At 39.2% G+C, this 22,749-nt stretch overlaps 1 long non-coding RNA gene across 2 annotated transcripts; it reads right to left on the bottom strand.

Moving 5' to 3' along the window:
- Nucleotides 1–2,204: 2,204 nt before the first annotated feature.
- LOC109494904 lies at nucleotides 2,205–20,766 on the bottom strand. 2 transcript variants are annotated; one of them, XR_002738502.2, is made up of 3 exons: nucleotides 18,527–20,766; nucleotides 15,174–15,415; nucleotides 2,205–3,241 (listed from the first exon to the last, which is right to left on the bottom strand). It is a non-coding gene; the product is annotated as an uncharacterized LOC109494904 (long non-coding RNA). The 2 variants fall into 2 exon arrangements; XR_002738503.2 differs by lacking the exon at nucleotides 2,205–3,241 and adding an exon at nucleotides 10,113–10,665.
- Nucleotides 20,767–22,749: the final 1,983 nt, after the last annotated feature.

The raw sequence follows: 22,749 nt of genomic DNA, 5'->3' as shown, positions 1-22,749 counted from the left end.
TAAGCATCCTCCCTTGGTATACGTTGTACTCTTCCCATTACATAAGTCACTGGAATAAAAGTGCTGTTAAATTTCTCAGAGCTCCACCTCCTCATCTATAAAATGGGATCACACACTCCTATCCTAAAGGGTACTTGTAATTACTTTAATTATTTTCTGTAAATTCCTGCCCAGAGTAGATTCTTGTGAAATTTTAACTCTTTTCCTTCTGCACATATACCAAGTACTTATTTACAGACATGGTAAGGATGGGCTGGAAAGAAGGATGGCCTGGAAATCAATCTCTTTTCCTGTTTCACCTGGGGAATGGCTAATAACTGATCTTGTGTTGGCAAATGCCTGAATCCCATCCCTACATCCCCATTTCTTTACAGACAAAAGAGCAGTCTAAGGGATACTACCTGGTTAATAATAGCTTTTTTTTTTTTCTGATAAGGAGTTAATAAAGGCATAGCAAATGCTCTTTTCAATGAGGAAGTCTGAGTTCTTACTGCCTTAAGGAATGGTGGAGGGGGTAGGGGGTAGTGGTGGACGGGTTGGGAAGAGAGGGGAAGGGAGAGGAGAGGGGAGAAGAGCAGAGGGGAGAGAGAGCAGAGGAAAGATATTAAAAAGGGAGAATAAAGGAATACAGTTTCATCCAACCAGGTCCTTCTCATCCAAGAAAGAAGACTGGTCAGGCTGCTTCAACTGCCTCCTCCCTCCTGGCTTCTGAGAGATCCTCACAGGTTCAAGACGTGCTACTGAGTATTCATTAGAGTCTAACACTTTGTCTTAAACCTACTGGCCTTGCAGAGAGGGCTCACTCTGCAATCTGATGCAGTTGCAAGTGTGCTGGAAAACAATAGCTTTAGACACCAGGGAAAATGATATGCCATTCAACAAAAGCCCCCTGTCATCTGCTTTATGATTGGAAATGAGGTGGGGAGCAGTTTCCCAAATACTGTATATTACTGAGCAGATGTATAAGAATCAAAGGGAAAATGGTTGCCAGGGAGACAAGACACTCATGCCAACTCTGTTGCAGACTAATCATAAAATGTCTCCAGGGGGCATTTTATAGCCACAAGCACAGACAGGAACACAGCCAAGCCAGGGATCCAGATGTTGCCCTTGGAACTGGGCACCCATTTCAGGGGCTGGCATCTGCCTTCTGCCAAACAGAATGTGTGTGGCCACATCTGCTCACTGCAGAAAGTTAACACACACTAAAAACAGAGGAAAGGTTGCCATAAAATAATGATTTGGCACGATGCATGGGGAAGACATTAAATATTAGATAACTCTTCTGTTAACCCTAAGCACATTTGCACAGCTCTTTCCTAACTCACAGCTCACCCATATCCTCTCTCAGCAATTTCCATTCTGTTCACCTGAGAACAATCTTGTTTGCAAATAATACCTGAATAATTTACAATCTACCTAAGTGCATATGACAGCAAAGGAGAAAGAAAGTTGGAATGGACTTGTTTCTCCAATTAATCCAATAAAATACAGCTTTTACTTTACAGCTCTTAAAGAAGACATGATATACATTTGTATCTGAGACTCTGCTGTTAAATTACTATCTCCGATAAAAAGAGTAGATGACAACAAGGTATTTTTAAAGTGTTTATGTTCACTTTCATCGAGTCTCACTTAGAATGATGGGGTTTTTGAGCAGTAAGCTACGGTATTTTAACATCTCAAGAACTTTTTTTATGACCAGAGAAAAGTTCAATGAGGCATAATTTCAACGAGTGCCGTATCTGATTCTGTATATATGTCAAGCATTTTCCAGTTTACATGTCTTTTTTCATTATTTTGTCTGTGATTCCTAACCTATCTTTAGTCATAGTTGTTTAGAACAGATGTTATTAATCTTTTTTTTTTAAATTGAGGACACTAAGGCCAGAGAAGTTTGACAATTTATTGCAGTAGTGAGAGATTTATGATGAGATTACTACATGTAAATTGTTGACGGCAAATTCTTTGTTCTCTGTCTTAAAAAGACTATCCTTAGAGGTACTTGGGTGGGGTGGCTCAGTAGGTTAAGCTTCTGACTCTTGGTTTCAGCTCAGGTCAGGGTCTTGCGGCCTCATGGGTTCAAGCCCCAAGTTGGGCCCTACACTGACAGCATAGAGCCTGCTTGAGATTCTCTCCCTCCCCCTCTCTCTCTGCCCCTCCTCCTCTCTCTCTCTCTCAAAATAAATAAACCTAAAAAAAAAAAAAAGACTGTCCTTAGGTTTTGAGGGAAAAACGATCAGAACTTCTTACCCAGACACGAATGGCAAAATTTTAGTTGGTTGGATTGAATTAGAACCTTCTTACTTGAATTAGTTTCCAGTTCCTGTGTAACGAATTATCAACTATTTAGCAGCTTAAAACAACACCATTTATTATCTCACAGTTCCTGTGGGTCACAAGTTTGGGCACAGCACGGCCAAGCTGGGTTCCCCACGTGGAGCCTCACAAGGCAGAAAGCAGCCAGGCAGCTATCTGTTCCAGAGTCTCTGAGCATGAATCCCCTTCCAACCTCATTCATGTTGCTGTGGAATCCAGCTCATCGAAGGTGTCAGCCAGTTTGGAGGTCTCCATTTCCTTTCTGGCTGCCAACTAAGGGCCATGCTCACCTCTTCAAAGTCGACAGAGTCCTTCTCATGTGCCCCCTCCACGTTCAAAGTAGCAGCCGGTCACACCCCTCTTACGCTTCAAATGTCTTTGACTCCTCTTTTTCCCTCTAGAGCCTGCCATTTAAAGGTTGTATGAGATTAGATCAGGCTCCACTGGATAACCTCCACATCGTAGGGTCAACTGACTTGAGACTTTAACTACAACAGCAAACTCCTTTCCCCTTGGCTAGGGAGGGGCTTCATTAAAATTCTGCTAACACACTACTCAAAATGTGGTCTTCTGACAAGCAGTATCAACATCACCTGGGAGCTTGTTAGAAATGCAGAATCTCAGGCCTTACCTCAGAAATAGTGAAGCAGAAATTTATCAAGATCACCAGGAGATTCATATGCATATTAATAAGAAGCACTTACTTAGACTTAAGTTAATTAGTTTTTTTTTTTCATTTGTTTCTCTTTTTGTAGCAGACACTAACTTGGCAGAAACAAGAAGTAGACCATTCAATTCTTTATTCCATCTTGTGAGTGTTTCTTCTCTCCAATTCTGACATGGAGAAAGGGGGTCAGTTGAGGCCAAAGGCAACTTTATGGATCATGGCCTGAGAGTGTAAACAGAGCTGTGTCTTGCTGAGCTGTGGAAGGAAAGGGATTTTCAGAGCATTTGCAATGGAGTTTTTGATGGTTTATTACTTCTTAGCCGTTAGCATTCTTAGTGGCACTTCTTTGCTGCTGAGAGTGGACGATCTTGAGAATATTATGGAATCTTTTAGTGTTTGTTTATGGTGCATGGCTGAAATGTTTGAAACTAAGTGAAACAGATCCCTCTGCAGAGCAGGGATAATAGTTAGAAGACAAAAATCAATTTTGTTTTAGATGGAGGGAATTACGCACCATCCGACTGTTACAATATGCTGCATTATTTAGAATGTATCTCATCAGGGCCAGCTTTCCATGAGTGCATATTGATTTCATGTCCACTTAGCTATAGACGGGCATGAGACCATAAGGAAATCCAAGTGCTATTGGTCAAGGGTTTTAAACTATATGCTCAGCTGCCCAGTGCTAATCAACCTTACCAGGAGTGTGTTGAAACTACTAACTATACCCCTACTTGGTGTCAGCATGCCCATGATGTGGCAACTCCTGAATATAATGTAGGATAATGTAAAATAGATATAATGAAAGAATGGTGAGATCAAAGTTCTACTGGGACTATTAGAGCTAATGAAAAAGTGAATAGCTGCTGAGAAAAAAAAAAAGAGAGAGAGAGAGTTCAGATCAAGAAGTGTTTGAATTTAGGGTATACGTGTGTTTAGGGTAGAGGGGTAGAGGGAGGCATTGAATGCAGGAAGAAGCTCCAAGACCTTTTTAACAATTTAGAACCAGAAACACCTACAATACATTTTGAAGAAGGGATATGACTCACATAATATATGCTATGAATGCTTCTTTATTACATTATATTAAAATTGCACCATTATCCTTGGTATATGGTAGATATATCAGGATTTTTTTCATGCTTTATATGAAGCATAATGCGAATTTCTTCTTTGATATCTGATTTTCTCCCTAATGGTAATGTGTCCAAAACTGAAATAGGAATGCCTCTCTAATATTAATGGTACTAATATTAGTGGGAGAATATTGTTGCATTTAACAAGCGTGTACTAAATGACAGACATGTCTCTGCCAGATAACATGCAAGATACAATGAATACAAAAATTAATATGTCTTTTCTTCAAGAAGCTAGCTGTCTACAGATATAGACAGGCATGCAGAAAACTAGAAGGTAATTTGATAAGAGGCATATGAAAATTGTTATGTGACCACAAAGAGGTAATGGCCAGATATAGGAGACTAGATAGAGAGAGCAAGTCTTCAGAGAGATGAGGACATTTTGATGTGTCATTTTTTTGAGTTTATTTATTTTTGAGAGAGAGAGAGAGAGTGTGTGTGTGTGTGTGTATGTGTGTGCACAAGTGGGGTAGGGGCAGAGAGAGACACACCCCAGAATCCAAGCACACCCCAGGCTCTGAGCTGCCAGCACAGAGCCTGATGTGGGCTTGAACCCATGAATGATGAGATCATGACCTAAGCCGAAGGAGAACGCTTAACTGACTGAACCACCCAGGCTACCCACCCCCAATTTTTGTTTTAAGTTTATTTATTTTTGAGAAAGTGATGTGTCTTAAAGGATAACAAAATCTCATCCAACAGGGCAGAAGAGGGATTCTGCAAAGTAAAATGAGTAGGTTATTGAGAAAAAAAAAAGACATTTAAAAAGTGTATTGGATGCACCTCGGTGGCTCAGTTGGTTAAGTGTCTGACTCTTGATTTAGGCTCAGGTCATGGTCTCATGGTTCATCAGTTTGAGCCCCGCATCAGGCTCTGTGCTGACAGTGTGAAGCCTGATTAGGATTCTCTCTCTCTCTCTCTCTCTCTCTCTCTCAGCCCCTCCCCCACTCATATGCACAGACATGCATGCTCTCTCAAAATAAATAAATACACTTAAAAAATAAGTGTATTGGTGTAGAGGAGTTGTAGCAACTCTATAGGTCAGTTTTATGTGACACTATGGACATACCTGTTTATAAGGAAGAGCAGGAAAAATAAAATAAAATAAATAAAATAAAATAAAATAAAATAAAATAAAATAAAATAAAATAAAATAAAACATTATAATGTCTGAAAGATCATTTTATAAATTCTAACATTGTGTAAATACTCTGCTCATTGTCTCAGGATTGTGCTCGCATCCTGCTGGGATGTAGCAGGCAGTGCTACGTTTTACAGATGCAAAAGAAGGTAAAATGACTTGCTCAGGCTTTTTGAGGAAGGAAATGTTAGAAACTCTAAGACTACCATTTCTACTATAATCAATGACCTCCCACAAAATAAAATTCTTCATTCCATGTTTTTGTGGTTATTGTTTTCTGGTTAATTCTCAACCTTTCAAACCCGGATGCAAGAATTAATAAACATGGAGCACAGAGCCCAGTGTGTGCTCCCAGAAGTCAAATGATCGATGTAAAGTCCCTTTTCTTCTTCCAACAAGCTACATTAGCACCACTTGTCAAATAAATGCTCTACTTGTTAAGCTATGATACCATCAACACCTGTACTCTATGCTTAGCCCACTGACCAACTTCTTTCAAGCTGGATCTCCAAATCAATCATCCTTAATAAATGTCTTCACCAGCCTTTTGTTCTAACATCTATGTGGGTTTATTAATAACTTATGTCTATGAGAACATAACGTGTAGCAACCTCTGGGCAGACCGTTTTGCATATATTATCTTGATTAATATTAAAAACGATACGAGGTGTTATCATCCCTCCCTTTAGGAAAGGAGTAAAAGCCAAGAGCAACGAGGTTAAATTTATTTACACAATGTAAAGAGGCAGGGTCCTCATTCATAGCAGTCTGTTTACAGTACACATGCTCTTAACCCCTAAGCTTATGCTGCCTCCTGCAGCAAGCCGATGACCAAAAAGGTAGAAATAAATATTTATTGGATATGCAGAGCAGATACAACACAGGTGAGGAGCAATCAACTTTGTCTTTCTGATTTTGGATCTGGACCAGGAAAGACAGAAGTATATCCACTGAAAATGAAACTTTTTGCATTTTGGAAAAACTGCAGATCAGTTGCTGGATAAAACAATTTTCTTTTTCTCTCTTTCTTTTTTCTGTTCCTTCCTTTCTCCCTTCCATCTGCCTATCCTTCATTCCTTCCTTTTAATTTAAAATTAGAAGCTCAGAATCAATTACTTTGCTTTCCTTGGCTGGAGTCATTTTAGAGAACAGGCATCATCATCGCCATCAGCAGCAGCAAATATGATCATTAGGCTTTAAATTGCCCTTACGTTTTTGGTCGTTTCCCAGTGCAGTCAGATTTAAGCTTGGTTATTACGTTACAAAATGGAATGTGTGGAGTTTGCTCAAGTTCAGCTCCGGAGTTTACATCAGAGTGCTGTGATTATACAGTATTTGGACTGAAGCTAAAATTGACATTTTCTTAGCATATATAAAGATTAGATTAAACTATTTCCCAAAATAAACAAAGACTAAGAAAATCCCAATCAGCTTAAAGGTCTGAGAATAGACCTTTGACGTCACATGCAAAACTTATTATACATGCAGCAGCTCCAATGTTTAACATATAGCCACAGGAAATGCTGCCTAATGATAGAATTTGATGCTCAGATCTATCAGCCCGAAATGGAAATGTTCATAGCCGGTATATACTCAGCAATATGAACCTGAGAGTTGGTGAAGGAAGATAGAAGGAAGTGACTTCTTGTTGTAGCAATCATCGGATCCTGTTTTGCTATTTTATACCTCTCTCAATTTTGATCTTACATGTAGACTTAAAATTCCATCAATTATAATTTCTCTTACATAACAGCACATTGTGGTGTAGTGGTTCTCATGCCTGTTCAAATGCAGATTCCTGGGTCCCCCTCTCCAGACATTCTACAGTCCTGGAGATCGGGCCGGGCAGGGATGTCCCATGAATGACACCCTCTAAATATGTGCAAACGCATTCCTAGCCAGGACTCTAGGCCCACCAGTGAGTCTGCTACAGCTGATCCATGAACAACATTTTGAGAAACATATGGGGAAAGAACGATGGCTTTGCAGTTTAAATGACTTGGGTTTGAATCCCAGATTCTGCCCATCAAGGACTCCAGGAATTGGAGAAAGTCTCTTACTCCCTGGCAGCCTCAAGGTCTTCATAATAGAGATAAGAATATTTATCTGCCAGGATTGTTTTAAGGATGAAAGTGAGTGCATGTTCATCAGCTTGTTTTGCGTTTACACATGGTAAATGCTCAGCATAATAATTTATTTAAAATGTTAGGTTAAAAAAGTAAAGCAGATGAGGATGGTGACAAAAATAGCCAAGTTCTACAGTGAATAGTAACACACTCTAGGAAAAAAGAATGTATCCAGGGCACCTGGGTGGCTCAGTCGGTTGAGCGCCCGACTTCAGCTCAGGTCATGATCTCACACTCCGTGAGTTCGAGCCCCGTGTCAGGCTGTGCTGACAGCTCAGAGCCTGGAGCCTGCTTCGGATTCTGTGTCTCCCCCTCTCTCTGCCCCTCCCCGGCTCACACTCTGTCTGTCTCTGTCTCTCAAAAATAAATAAATATTAAAGAGAAAAAAAGAATGCATCCCATCTCTACCGACAATATTCCCAGCCCAAACACACATACGTGCACAGAAACACACTCATAAACTATATTTTAACCTCAAACAGACCATGGATTCCTCACTCTGTTAGAAATAAAGAGACCTCTCTAACAAGTTCAAATTCCATGAACATCTACATAATATTAGTTAAAACTTAGCGTTCGTTGACTGCAAAATCTTAACATGCTTGTGGATTGCTGGATCCCTCTTATAATTCAACATCACCTCTACATGATCTACTCGCACACATCCTACTCCTGATAAAGGGGTCTATGACTCAGGCTGTGAATCTGTAACCTAAGCTACACCTTAAAAAAAAAAAAAGAAATTAAATACCGGTTTTGAAGAAAGAAGTTCAAGACTATGTTTCCACTTTATGATTTTTAAAATGAGTTAATTACCATTGACTAATTCATGTAATGGATTTCAATTTAATACAACAAATATTAAAAGCTGCCTACTAGCCAACATCAATGCTAGTGGCCTGTATGTGCCAAAGGGAATAAAAAAACATGGTCCCCGTTATATTTGAAATCTGACTAGAAAGGGATACTACATTAAGCATATTTTAACATATATATTGCAAAAAATAAAATAAAATAAAGGAAACCTCATTTAAAATGGAGTTGAGGAGCCCTAAAGGAGGAGCTCTCAGGCGCCACCACTGACAGCAAGAAGCATAGCTCACATTCCCCCACAGAAGGAAGCACACTTGACACACCCCAGCGGGAGGAAGAAAGGATTTCACCAACTGAACTGGCAACAGATTAGCCAGTAAGAAATCAGCAAAACAGCCCCATGCAGCTTCCTCCTTTCTCCTATAGAAGCAAGTCCCTCTCTTCACTCGTCTGGACTTGCCTATGGTTCATCACACTTTGTTCACCCTGAATTTCAATTCCTCTGCAATTCCCAGATAAACTCAATTTGCTGGTAAAATAACTGGCTCTTTTGTTTTTAATGTCAGCATTACATAATCAAATATATTCTCCACCATTGGGGCAAGTTAATGTAGGATTTCAGGAGTGTATAAAACAAGAAGACTATACATACTTTGGGAATGCTGAAAGCAGGACCTTTTATAAAGTGAGAAGATGAAGAAGATCTAGGGATCCCCTAAGTTTTGTGTTTTGGAAAGTAGATTTCATGGTAAACACTGAAATCTCTTTTTGTCTTGAGTCAATGACAAAGAATATGCCATGCAGATATTTCTGGTTTTGTTTGTAATCTCAGATTTACAATCCTAACTTTATAAGCAAGGTAGAGGACAGGAAAAAAAAGAATGCTTATTTCTCGCATTTTTTTCCCAAAAAAATCAAATTCAAATGAAATGGAGATAGTTTTAAAAGTGATTTCTCTGCTTAGTAAGAAAATTATATGGGGTGTTATGCAGGCATATACCTATAGTGATGGTGGCCTAAAACCTCATTGCCAAGTTCAATTTAACAAAAGTTATTTAATAACATGAATGACATGCCCTAATAGGGGGAAATCAGAAAACTCTTAAAAACAAAGTAGTCTAAATGTGAACTCTTTTCTTCCCATTCAACCTAAGACCTTTGCTGGCTTGATGTTGCTGCATATCAATGACAAATTTCTGACATTGAGACTGGAGAGTATAATGTATCCTGTTCTGTTTTGCTGTTTGTCAGCTGAAGGTCTCATTTTTGAGCTTGAGTATACATACCAAGTCTTAATTCATCGCAAGTATCTACAGAGCTCCAAGCTCCTATAGAGAAATACAAGTTTTATCACAATGCAAACCAACTCCCAAATGCCTATTACTCCCCTTGCACCTTTGTTTACTGTCCACGCACATGTAAGCAAGCACACACAAACACATTGCCACTATATCATCATTTGCAGCTTTCCAAATATGCCATGACCTTCCACATTTCTGAGGCTTGGGATATGGGCTTTCTTGTGCCTGGAATGCCATTTCCCAACCTTTACTGGCTCAAAGAACTCAGATTCAGATTCAGAATTTAGCTCAGGTCTTCACTTCTTTAGGAACTGTCCCTTACCACCTTTCTCCATGACAAATCTGTACTCAAGTATATGTTTCTGTTGCTCCATTGAACTATATCTTGTCTACTCATGTCTGGTGTTATGGGTATGCGACCAGTCCCTTCACCTTCTCCAGAAGGGTTAATGCTCTCTGTAGTTGCTATCTTGAAATATTTATTCGTTTCTTTGAATTTGTGCATTGTAAGATGGGTTAATGGGGCATGTGCCTGAGTCTTGGAACCTGGTTCACCAGCGGTTCCACCTCCCATAGCCTCCCAGGAAGAGATTCTCAGCTGTCCATTCCCTTACCTCTGGGATCCCAGCCCAGCCTCCCCTTCCCACCCTGCTTCCCCATTGCTGCCTCCATTCACCTCCTCTAGGTGAAGGAAAGGCTTGGTGCACATACCCATAGTCTCTTGGGGAGGGTCTGGTGGCAGCCCTCCCACAGTGACCTGCCAGGACCCCAGATTATCTGGCAGGCGTCTGGCCATAGGGAGGCTGCTTCTTGGTGGCAGTATGATTTGGTAATCTCTATATAGGTACCTAGCACTTTCAGGCACCAGGTTTAAAGATCCTTGGGGAGTTTGCCCATCTTCCATGGTGAGGTGATTGGCTCATGAGAAAGGGGAGATGCCTAGTTCAAATTTGCACACCATCTCTGGCTAGGACACTGGCAATAAGGTCTGATGTGCTGATAAGAGGGGCAACGTACCTGTGAGAGTCCTCGTTTGTTCCCTAAGTATCCCCCTGCTCTGCATCACCAGAACATCCTATCTGGTGCTCTCCTCCTTTCCTCCTTCCAAACTTTGGGAGACTGGCTTGTGTTCCTCTCTTCTGGGAGGCTCAAGGCACCCCTGAAGGATGAACCATGTATTAAGACTAGGTAATTTCAGCAATTCTGCATAAAGGTTACATGCTCTGATATTTGAATTTAAAACTGTCACTGCACAATATAAAGACGAATGGTAAAATGCATGCTAATAACTTAAGATTTTAGTTTTTCTACTCTTAGACAAGCATTTGCTAGCGAATTAAAAAACAAACAAAACACCATGACAAGTCAAGAGGAAGAGAACACGGAAAACAGGAAAAATCTGTGTGTGTACCTTTAATCACACTTTTTTCTGCTTTTTGAACAAAGGATCCCATATTTTCATTTTTCAATGAGTTCCTTAAAGTCCGGGCATGTGTTTTGTCACTTGGTATTCTGTATCTAGCATAATAATATAGCATTTATCAGGGGCTCAAAGAGAATTTTTTTTTTTATTTTTTTTTCAACGTTTATTTATTTTTGGGACAGAGAGAGACAGAGCATGAACGGGCGAGGGGCAGAGAGAGAAGGAGACACAGAATCGGAAACAGGCTCCAGGCTCTGAGCCATCAGCCCAGAGCCCGACGCGGGGCTCGAACTCACGGACCGTGAGATCGTGACCTGACTGAAGTCGGACGCTTAACCGACTGCGCCACCCAGGCGCCCCAAGAGAATTTTTGAGATAACTTACATTAATTGACTTTGATTTATGTCATATATATGTGTCTGTATATAAATATATATAACAAATACATGCATGTGTGCATATCTGCATAACACCTCAATATCTAAAAATTTATGTATATATGTTTATATAGTATAAATTAATATAAACATATGTTGTGAATATATAATCATAGATGCAGAAGATAGGTATAAAATATTTAGAAAATACCCTGATTTTCAAACATTTTGGTCTTACAAGGATCATTCTGTATTAAGACAGTACTGGCGCAGTCTCTCTGAATTTAAAAGGTCATTAATCCAAATGCTAATTTAATCAATATTATATTTAAAAAACTATAAAAAGTAAATTAATATCAGGTAAGCAGATTCATTGCACTATAAGCTTTCAGAATGTGCTTACTGTCAGCACATTTCTATGAGAAATGACTCCCATTTATACCAAACAGAACTCACTTATGAAAACTCACTTTCTTCATTGTTTATAGTTTGATTCATTGTGAAAGCTAAGATAAATATGAATACTCTTACCATTTTTGGTTTGTCTACTTTCCAAGTGCTTATCATTTTTTTAACACCTGTGGCTAAATGTAGACAAAACAGAATTTGGTATAAGCAGATGTCTTTTAATATGAATTTTTCCAGAACATTAGGCTCTAAGTGGCTTATTTTTTCTGCAAGCAACACTTTCATTTATTTAAAAAGTAGGAAATAGGTTTAATGGTGCATGCGTATAGACACACAAACTAACACAAGTAGACACACATGCACATGGTAACTATATACACAGACGCACACACAAATTCACATATACACAAAGGCACATATGTGCACAGAGGCACACATATGTCTGCACAGGCACACAGATACATATGGATTAAAAATACACACATAAAGACATGCACACATAGCACACATGTTGTATGTGTGATACAGTGCATACATACAGATACACATAGACCTGTGTATACAGAGACAAGCTCACACATGCAGACACATGTACACAGATATACATCTATGTGCATGTAAACAGCTTGTGTACACAAACTCATGCCTATATCAATACATAGGAACATACCATACATACTCATGGATACACAATGAAACTCATGCACGCAGACACACAGAGGCTTATACATACATATATACCCACACATTCGAAAATCTTCTGCCATTTGCCTTTGGAATTGAACAGAATTTTTTGGAAAGAAAGGAGAAAATCTGGACAGGCTGCTTCATCAAAAGAGAAGGATATAAGGAAAAAAAAAGCAGGAAATAAAGACATAATGAAATAATTACCTATACTGATACTACCTTTTCCTCTCTGATAAGTAAGTAATTTTAATTAAGCATTCAATAGATGTTTCCCGAGCACCTATATGACAGGTCACATCTAAAAACCATAGGTCACATGAAGCATATATCATATTGACACAGATGAACATATGAGTCTTTGCTTCATTTTCTTAATACATTGTAAATTTATTGCAGAATTGTGGGAGTACCATGACATGTCTGTAGGGTTACAAAATTTGCCACCCCAAAATGTGTCTCTTTGGCATGTGGATTATTTTAGGCTGATTCTTTTTGAGAAACAGAAGGCTCAGAAAGACTCTTTGCCCTTTCTCCTAAATGTCTAAAAGAGTATAGGTAGAGGATCTGCTTCAGGAAGAGAGCTATCACCACAGGTAACTACAATGTAATATGAAATGTGGATGGTAGACAAGGAGGCATTTAGCAAAATCTGTTTGTTAAAATTCCTCTCCATGTCCCATGGTTTCTGTGTGATCCAGTGAACACTTGTTTACCAAATATTTACTCTTTTTCATCTTCCTGTGAATTGTCTTCTTTCCTTTAAAGTCCCAGACCCCTACCCACTTCTTTTTAGCTCAGGACAGCTTATAAGCTTCAACTGCCTGATTGCCCTTGAGTTTCATATTCTTATGGAGCCCCTGCATGTATGTAATTAAATTTGTTTTTCTCCTGTTCATCTCTTCCATATCAATTTAAATTTATAAAAATTTTTTAACATTTATTTATTTTTGAAAGGTAGAGACAGAGCATGAGTAGGGGAGGAGCTGAGAGAGAGGGAGACACAGAATACAAAGTAGGCTCCAGAGTCTGAGCTGTCAGCATAGAGCCTGATGTGGGGTGTGAGCGCATGAAGCATGAGATCATGACCTAAGCCAAAGTCGGACCTTTAACCTACTAAGCCACCCGGATGCCCCTCTTCCATGTCAATTTAATTATTAGACCAACCAAAAGAATCTTGAAGAGTAGAGTAAAAATTCTGTCCTCCCCAACATGTCCTTAAAGTTCAGAGGAGGTAATAATGTTAAAGAAGACAATATATGACCCATAAGCCCTTCTTTCTCCATGTCAGTTTTTGTGGGGTTTTGTGTGTGTGTGTGTGTGTGTGTGTGTGTGTGTGTGTGCGTGTGTGTGCACGTGTGTGTGCGCACGCATGCAAATCAAAGTACAAACACATTATCTTGAGAAACTGCAAAATACCTCCTATCTGTCTGTCTTCTCCCTGTATTCCCTTCTATCATTGGCATTTGGATAAATTTGTGGCATTGTTTTGTGTGGGCATCTGTATTTGTGTGTTTCTTTTTGTTTTATTGTGTTTTGTTTTTCAGATGCAATATTCAAAAGGATAAATTTAATATAATTGGTAGATATATAGAGATGTCAAAGTCACAATGGAGCATTAAACACAAGTATGTAGATCACTACAGGACTCTAATGAAGAGAATGAATTAAAAAGCAAGGGCACCTTGGTGGCTCAGTCGGCCAACTCTTAATTTTAAGTGGCCAACTCTAAATTTTAGCTCAGGTCATGATCTCACAGTTTGTGATTTCAAGCCCTACATTGGGCTCTGCGCTGACAATCAGGAGCCTGCTTGGGATTCTCTCCGTCTCCCTTGCTTTCTGCCCTTCCCCCACTCTCTCTCATTCTCCCTCTCAAAATAAACTTTAAAAAGTAGTAAAAAGCACAGCAGAGTTTATTGCCATCTTTTAGGTCTTCCTTCTACTTCTGCTAGAGTATGGGATCTGAGTTCACGAAGAGAGAATGGCAGCTAAGTTTTATGGAAGGCTATTACTACAGTCATATGGATTATGGTTTCTGCTACTCAACAGTGTAAACTCCATTCAATTCTCTAACCACCAAACTGCACATACACATAATTCCTCACTTGAACATAGGGACAGCAATTAACTTCTTAGTGGAGTTGCTCTATGACTACATAGATCTGGAAGTATCGGATCAGTTAGGATCAAATAGGATCTTTATTCTGAAACATTTACCAACACTATCTGGTACTTGAAACTCTAAACAAAGTTAAATAAAATTTAATAAAATAAATAATATTTCCCCTACAAACTTTAGTGTTTATAAATTCTTCTAGAATATTCTTTGGTTATCTATTTTTTTTATTTTAGGGTAGAAAATCTAGGAGAAAAGGTACTTCTTTTCCATCTCTTTCCTTACAGGAAGTTTTGCCACTGTATTTGTACATCACACACACATACACATGCACACACAAACACACCTCATTCTACTTTTCAGTATCAATAGGATTCTCATTCTTCAACAGAAGCAGAGCAGAATTGGCCACCACAAAATATGCATTTTTGGCAAAATGACTATTTTAGGTTGGTTATTTTTAATAACCAGCAGCAGGCACAGGAAAAACTCTGAAAACGAAGTAAAAGTTATCCTTTGGTGAGACATAGTTACATTTATAAAGGAAATCTCCATTTGTAAGAGGCACCTTGTTTGTATCAGGAAGAGGGAGATGACTAAATCAATGAAACTGTTATCAATGGAGAAGGCAGTGACTTAAATCTGCACAAAAATCATACCTTTGGTTACTGTGCTTTGTCTAAAAATCTCCCAGAACTGGCTTCCCAGTCTGGCCCAGCATCATCTTCTTCTGTCTTTAGGTAGAGAGGATATTTAAGGTGATGGCTTGGACCACTGTGGGGAGTTACACAGTTTTCTTGGGTCTCTTCCATGTACGCAGGATGTATACTTGTTACTAAACTTCAGTTTGTTGTTTTCATGTTGATCCATCTTTTATTACAGGGAAGTCTCAGCCAAGAACCTGGAAGGGTAAAGGGAAAATTATTCGCCCCCCATACAACTGATATTAATTAAGTGTTGACAAAGTGCCAGACGCTTACGTTCTGAGGTTTTTCCAACAATTAAATGAGAAAACATATATGCATTCTCATGCTGATCTAAAAGGTGAAAAACTGAAGTGCAGAGAAATCATGTTGTGGTATCTCCCTTTTACCTATTCAGGCTAATCTACTTTCATCATAATTCATCCCCAATCCTGTTTCTTGCCTCAGCTCCCCCCCACACATGCTCACATACCATATCCACCTGCCCTTCTGACCTACTTGTGTAGTCTCCTGAGAGATCATGAGAAATTGTAAGTGGCTCTTTGTCTGTCTTAAGTTTCCTGCAGCCTGAAAATCCTCCACTAATTAAGTCTTCATGCCTCAGCTGAAATGCCTGAAAAGGTTCCACTTCTGTGAAGGTCTCTCTGACTGACATAGGCAAGTTTTAGTTCTCCATTTCCCTATGATATTCTTCCCTGTCAAAGTTCTCTTCTTATAGAATTTTTTGTAACTATTATTGTCCTCCTTAGTAGACCAAACCTCTTAAAATCAAGAACATATCATGATATGTAATCAATGCATATTATAAATGAATAAACGATATGCCCAGGGTCACAGTAGTATAAGTCAAGGTTGCATCTTTTTGCAGTGTTTTGTTGTTGTTGTTTTAATAACCATATCACAGTGACCTTGATATAGCATTCTTATATTGACTTCTTCCTTTTCAACTGTTGTTTTCTCTCCACTAAAAGGGACCTGCTGTTAGGAGAAGAAAGAGCCCCTGGTCTCATAATAATTCTTCACATGCTGGAGGAGCTTCTGATAAGGTCCTGGATCACATGTAATGTTGTTGACCTTTACTGACTCTATTCTGAACACCCACAGGAATTGTCTATAAAATTAGAGCAACTCAGAATAGAATTCTGTTCATTTAGTTCCAACGTACATTTTGAGAGGTTAGTAGTAGTAGTATTTAATTTGTCGTTTTCTTGCTTTCCTTCTAAATAACGATTGCTTACCTGTGTTAGTGCATAAATAAATAGAGTTATTAAAGGGTAAAATGACACCTCCTTCTGCTTCTTGCCTAAGCGCTAATAAATCCTACACTACAGCTTTAAATTTATTCTTTTGTTTTGATATTATTAGGAGACATAAATTGGGATCATTGATAAGCTCACAATTATTCTTTATTCAGTGTTCATATCTTGATAACTATATATTTGGGTAAATCAGGTTACATCTGACCAGGGTATAAACTTATGACCCATGATGGGTCAATGACTCGTCCTAGCTACAAAGATTGGTCAAACTATTGCCATGAAACTAGTCAGAGGAGTCATGCCCCATTCTCCTTGGGTAGAAAAGGCTCTCTACAGTAGCGCAAAATGCTCCTCTCTCTACATTTGCATTGGATAGAGACTGAACATAAAAATTGGGAAAGAGTGTGAGGAGAAAAGAGAGAAAGAAATAAGAGAATGACAAAGTTGTTATTTTGGCATGCCTAATGTCCCATCCCCACCCTTTCTTAGGTAATGCTGAAATAAACAACACAATCCCCCATTCTGGTCATAGTGGCAGAAACCAAACTCCATCTAGCACTTTACTATGCAGAGCATGGTCTTTGGACCAGGAACACTGACATCATGGGGAGGTCTCTCTGGAAGAGCTTCTGCTCTGTCTCCACTTAGAACGGGCTAAACCAAAATCTGCATTGAAAAGAAAATCCCTAGGTGTTTTATATGCTCGAGAAAGATCAGAAGCAAGGACACAGCTGCATTGGTTCCCTGCTCTCTGCATTACATTCACACTGGCCTTTTCTTCAGACTTCCACAACCAGTTCCAACCACAGGTCTTTTGCGTATACTATTTTCCCTGCCTTGAAAACTCTTTTTCTGTTCCTTTTCATCTGGTTAACTCATCGTTAAACTTTACATCCCAATTTAAGTGTCATTTTGCACAGGCCTCTTTCTGAGCACGTGAAGGTCCCTATTATATGTGTTCATGCTATAGGAACCTTTCAAGTACATGTAATGCGTATTAAACTTCATGATTGGGGGGGGGGGAGAATACGCATTTTGGCATATTGATTTTTTTTTAATTAAAGTTACTTAAGAAACAGCCAGTGCAAGAAACACAGTGACCCTCCATTGACCCTTGAAAGCAGAAAATAAATCTCCCATGTGAAAAGTACCCTCCCTGTACCAGGAGGAAGAGAGACATCCTTATCACCGGAGACAGGGAAGGTAAAGGAGCCAGAAGGCTGTATCAACAAACCTTTTTACTGCTTCACTTATTTACTCCCCCAACCCCAAACCTTCTGTTTTATCCATTCTTCACAAATGTATTGTTTCTTTGTCTGAAAGCTGCCTGCATTTGTCACTTCTTTGAATTCCCATATTTTTATAAGTCCCATATATACACAATTAGATTTGTTTTTCTCCTGTTAATCTGTCTCAGGACAATTGAATGATTAGACCAGTCTAATAACTTAGAAGGGAAAAATGGGAAAGGTTTCCCCCCTTACAATTCATTGATAATAGCGGATTTTTTTTTCTTACCATCATATTATTGGTACATAGATTGCCACATACTATATTTCCAGTATATACTTGTTGAATGAATGAATGAATGAATGAATGTAGAGATGAATGATGGAAACTTTTTTACAGACAAATAAGCTTAAGCCCAGAGAAGTGAGCCGATTAACCTACAGTTCTTTAAAAAGTGAGGGGCGCCTGGGTGGCGCAGTCGGTTAAGCGTCCGACTTCAGCCAGGTCACTCGCGGTCCGTGAGTTCGAGCCCCGCGTCGGGCTCTGGGCTGATGGCTCAGAGCCTGGAGCCTGTTTCCAATTCTGTGTCTCCCTCTCTCTCTGCCCCTCCCCCGTTCATGCTCTCTCTCTGTCCCAAAAATAAATAAACGTTGAAAAAGTGGTACAGGTGATTGCCCTTATGCCTCAGAATGATATCCCTAAATCCCCTACAGTTTGTTCACCTAAAGTGAGAAAATTAGAAACAAACAGATGCCAGATGGAAAATAAAAGTCCCACCTTGAAAATTCATGAACATGAGAGAACTTTTTTGTAAAGTACCTTCTTTTCTTTAATCAGAAAGGCTGTCAAATATCCTGCTGCTGAATGGGTAGCTTGGCTGATTCAAGTATATCCATTATCAAGTGATGACACTTCTGTTTGGACGCCAAGTTCTTTGGCTGCAGAAAAAATAAAATGCAATGGATCAAAGTAAGACCGCAGTGGCTGATCACTTCTGACCAACTGGCAAGCAGGACATCCTCAGCAAGTGGGAACCCAGGTAATCATCTGATATATGTTCCATCTGTGGTAGGCTTCTCAGGTACAGAATGAGTACAATTTATCAAAATAAACTTTATGGCATTTCTATTTGGGGTGCAGTGCAGTCCTTATGATTGGAAGGTTTTCATCAGCAGATCAATGTCGGGAAGGGGTCATGGAAGTTTAAAGCAATCATTATTCTGGCATGCCTTGGCATAAAGCGGATGCAAAGGGATGAAGGTCCTTTTTGTTATTTGTTTACTTATTTAGTTAGTTATTTCCTCAGCTCATCTGAACAACTCCTGTACTGGTAAACTTACCAACTGGCCCTGCACCCTCACAATTCACCACCTCTTATGAACTATTCCTAAGCATCCCTCTATTTATTAGAGCCGATATGCCAGATGATTGCTCCTTGCCCACCTTAGATCCCCATTTCCTGAAGCGTTTACTGCTGTCCTAGCTTCTGAACCGCTGTTGTGTATCACAGCGTAGCCCTGTGTTTTGTTTCTTTTGAACTTAGATTTGTGCCACTAATAGTGTTCTCAAAATCTTTGTTCAGGTGTGGCTAAATTTCTGCCACTTTTTGATTACTTTGTGCACACAGGATATCACACACTGCTAGATGCTAGAAGATAAAACACAGTTCTTGCTCAAGGGCTTGTAATTAAATTGTATTTAATAAACACCGTTATATAATTCTAATACAGTGAGATATTTCTGTGGAGACACAGATTGCCCCTGGATATGTTAAAGACCTCAGAGACCCATACCCAGCCCAGGACCCTGCCTGGGCACTAGTCTCCTTTCTCTGGGTTTGTCTCCATTCCATTGCTCTTAAATTTTCAAACCACCCATTAGGTCCACCTGTGTCTTCCCTTACTACCCTTTGCTGACTTCTACTCATATATTTCCAGAAAAGAAAATTACAAAGTTCTGCTCTGTTTGTAACTCCCACCAGACATTAAATATCTTGATGGAAGTGACTGTTCTCAATTCATCTTTATAACCCTGGTATCCAACCGTAAGTCTTCCATTCAGAGGTGCTCAGTAAATGTTGAACTCACTGGCTCATTTGATAAATGCAAAACAAGCTTTGAGTGTCACTTTCTTCAAATGGAACTCAAGATAGGATTAACTTTGTCATCCCTCAGAAATGAAGCCATTTCTAACATGCCTTCAGTGAGGGAGAAGAGGGAAAAAAAAAAGCATTTTGCAAATTACAATAACTTGACAGCTGCCTGCTAAACAATAGCACATTAATTTCCAACATTCTACACATGGCTGAGTGGAAGATCCCTTAATCCCAGGTCCCATTTTATGTTTGCCTCATTGTCTCTGTCCCCTCACTGTATCACTTGCAGAAATCACCAGTGGCTGTGCACTCTCTTAAACCTTATTATTGCCAGAGAAGTCCTAGACGAGGTTAATGTAGATCTGCTTCCCAGAGGTATGTTAAAACGGATTTCAGTTCTTTATTTTGAGTGATTGACTTTGAGAAATCCCCGTCTTTATCAGTTAGTACCAGAGAAACAGAACTTTTCAGGAGTGACAGTAACTAACCACATATTCTTGGGTTCTACAGGAATTATACCTTTTAAAGGGATTGAGATTAATTTGGCCATTTATGAGGAGGCATAATCAGATGACCCTGTGTGTTGGAGCCAATGAGACAGTGTGTCAGGTGTTTAATTTACTGGCTCCTAAAAGACCTGTGTTTGGGGAACTTTTCTGAGCAAATTCTCCAAGCTTTAGACATGCCACTGTGATTCTTTTGTTCTTGGCTTACTGCTTCCAACAAAGGGAAGGGAAAGTCTAGAAGGGGCTCTTTACTTTTCAAAAAAACCAAACTGTGTTATCTTATTTTTGAAAACCTAATAATTTGCTTAGGAAAACTAAAGATGCCTTTCAAATACAGAATATGAGTGGCACAAAATACAGTCTAATAGAGAAAAGGAATGGTAATTGCAATGGAGCCAGCATTTTGGTGAGTTAAGTGTTGCTCAATATGTTCATTCTCATTTCATAATAAATTAAGGGATTTGGATAATACATATCTTTTGCTATACAAATCTATTTTTATTTATTTGTTTATTTTGGCTCTTCCAAAAATTCAGATATCAACAGGAATTTCAGAAACCACTGTCAGAGCATACCAGGAGATCTGTTTCTAGGAATGATGATGTAGACGGGGAAGTTACAGGCCAGAAAAGACATTCTGATAGCACACTCCACACAAAAGCTAAATGATACCTGAAAGTCCTTAGAAAAGTCTCCTCTTGGGGACTAATTAAGCATCAGCACACAACTGATTTCAAGAAGCACAGCATGACATGGAGGTGGAAAAATGAATACTGAGCCATGCTCCTTAGCAGGCCATTCACTGAGATGCTACAACTTTCCTAATTCTATTAAGGTCACACTTCATCAATACTCAAAATAATAAGGAAAGGTACAAGAAATTTTTTTTATCATTCATTCAAGTTTGAGTACTGTATGAAATGAAACAAGAAGGAGTAAGATCAGTCAAAATGTGACCATTTCTGTAAGAGAAAACAACAAAAATTATAAAATGGAAGGAGGAAATAATGATCAAGATCCCCCTTTCATGTGCATCTACTAGTTGATAAAGTTGTTGCTTGTAACATGTACTTCAAAAATATATAAGGGCATCTGGGTGGCCCAGTTGGTTAAGGGCTGACTGTCGGTTTCGGCTCAGGTCACGATGTCACAGTTTCATGTGTTCGAGCCCCACACAGGGCTCTGCGAAGGCAGCGCAGAACCTTCTTGGGATTCTCTCTGTCCCCCTCTCTCTGCCTGTCCTCCACTTGTGCTGTCTCTCTCTCTCTCTCTCTCAAGATAAATAAACACATATGTAATTACATATATGTGTATATGTATTGTTTACATATGTGCATATATGTGTATATATTTGAAAATTATATCTAAGTCTATAGTATATATAATTAGTATATATATATATGTATCTGTGTGTGTGTGTGTGTGTGTGTATATATATATATATATATATATATATATATATATATATATATAGTTTCAAGGGGCTCCAATATGACAGGAAATAGGGTTACACATGTGCTTCTGTGCATTCCCCTCTATGGTTCATGGTCTGACCTCTGTCTACCTCAGCTTTCTCAGACTCAAAGGTCACTCTCCAAAAACGAAACTTTCTAAGTGAAAATCAGAGCCATATGCAGCCTTTAGGGTCATAGGGAAACATTTTGAATCCCAGCTGTGTAGTAGTCTATCTTATTGTGGTTCCTCTCTCAGAATAGGCCTCGCTTATCCTTCTGGCAGATCTCCACTCATGTTGCATGAATGAAAAAAAAAAGCCACCTATTTTTGATGCCACAACATCACCAACTCCTTCAGCCCATCAAGGGCCATATTCTCAGGGCTTCATTTGCGTCTCTTTCACTCTGCTACACAAACGTTCATTATACCTCTGAAACTATGCATTTTCCCAGCATCTTCACCTCTGCGGACAAGGAGACACCAGAGGGCAGGCGACATACATCTTGGGCTTTGCCTCCCAAGTACCTAGAACTACATTCTAGATGCAGATTGTAGATTCTAGAATGTAGTCACATTCTGCAAATATTTACTCTGGGAATGGGTTATGGGCCATGGGGCTTTTATTTTCGGATTCTTATAACTACTCTTCTATTGTGAGCACCATCTCGTCACATTTTAGTTAACATCTTCCTACTCACAGGCATGAACTTTTACCAAGAAACTATAGATAATGTTGTAGCAGTGGGAGCCTATAAATTCTGTGCCCACATAATCCCTCAGAGTTATCCTTCAAAGATATTGTATAGGTTTAATGCTTCATCTCTGACATTACTGGATTGAATCCAGAAAAAGAAAATAAAGAAAACTGTGTCTCCTCCAGGGTAGTGCACAGGCTCGTTTGTATCTAGAAATACTCACCCAGCCTTTTGTTGTTTTTTTTTCTCTAATGGATAGTTATCCACCTCAACAGTTTAGACTATGCTCAG

Source organism: Felis catus, chromosome E2, assembly GCF_018350175.1.
Source record: "Felis catus isolate Fca126 chromosome E2, F.catus_Fca126_mat1.0, whole genome shotgun sequence".
Taxonomy (NCBI): domain Eukaryota; kingdom Metazoa; phylum Chordata; class Mammalia; order Carnivora; family Felidae; genus Felis; species Felis catus.
Note: the sequence above shows the minus strand (reverse complement) of the source record. Positions and strands in the feature narration are given on the sequence as shown.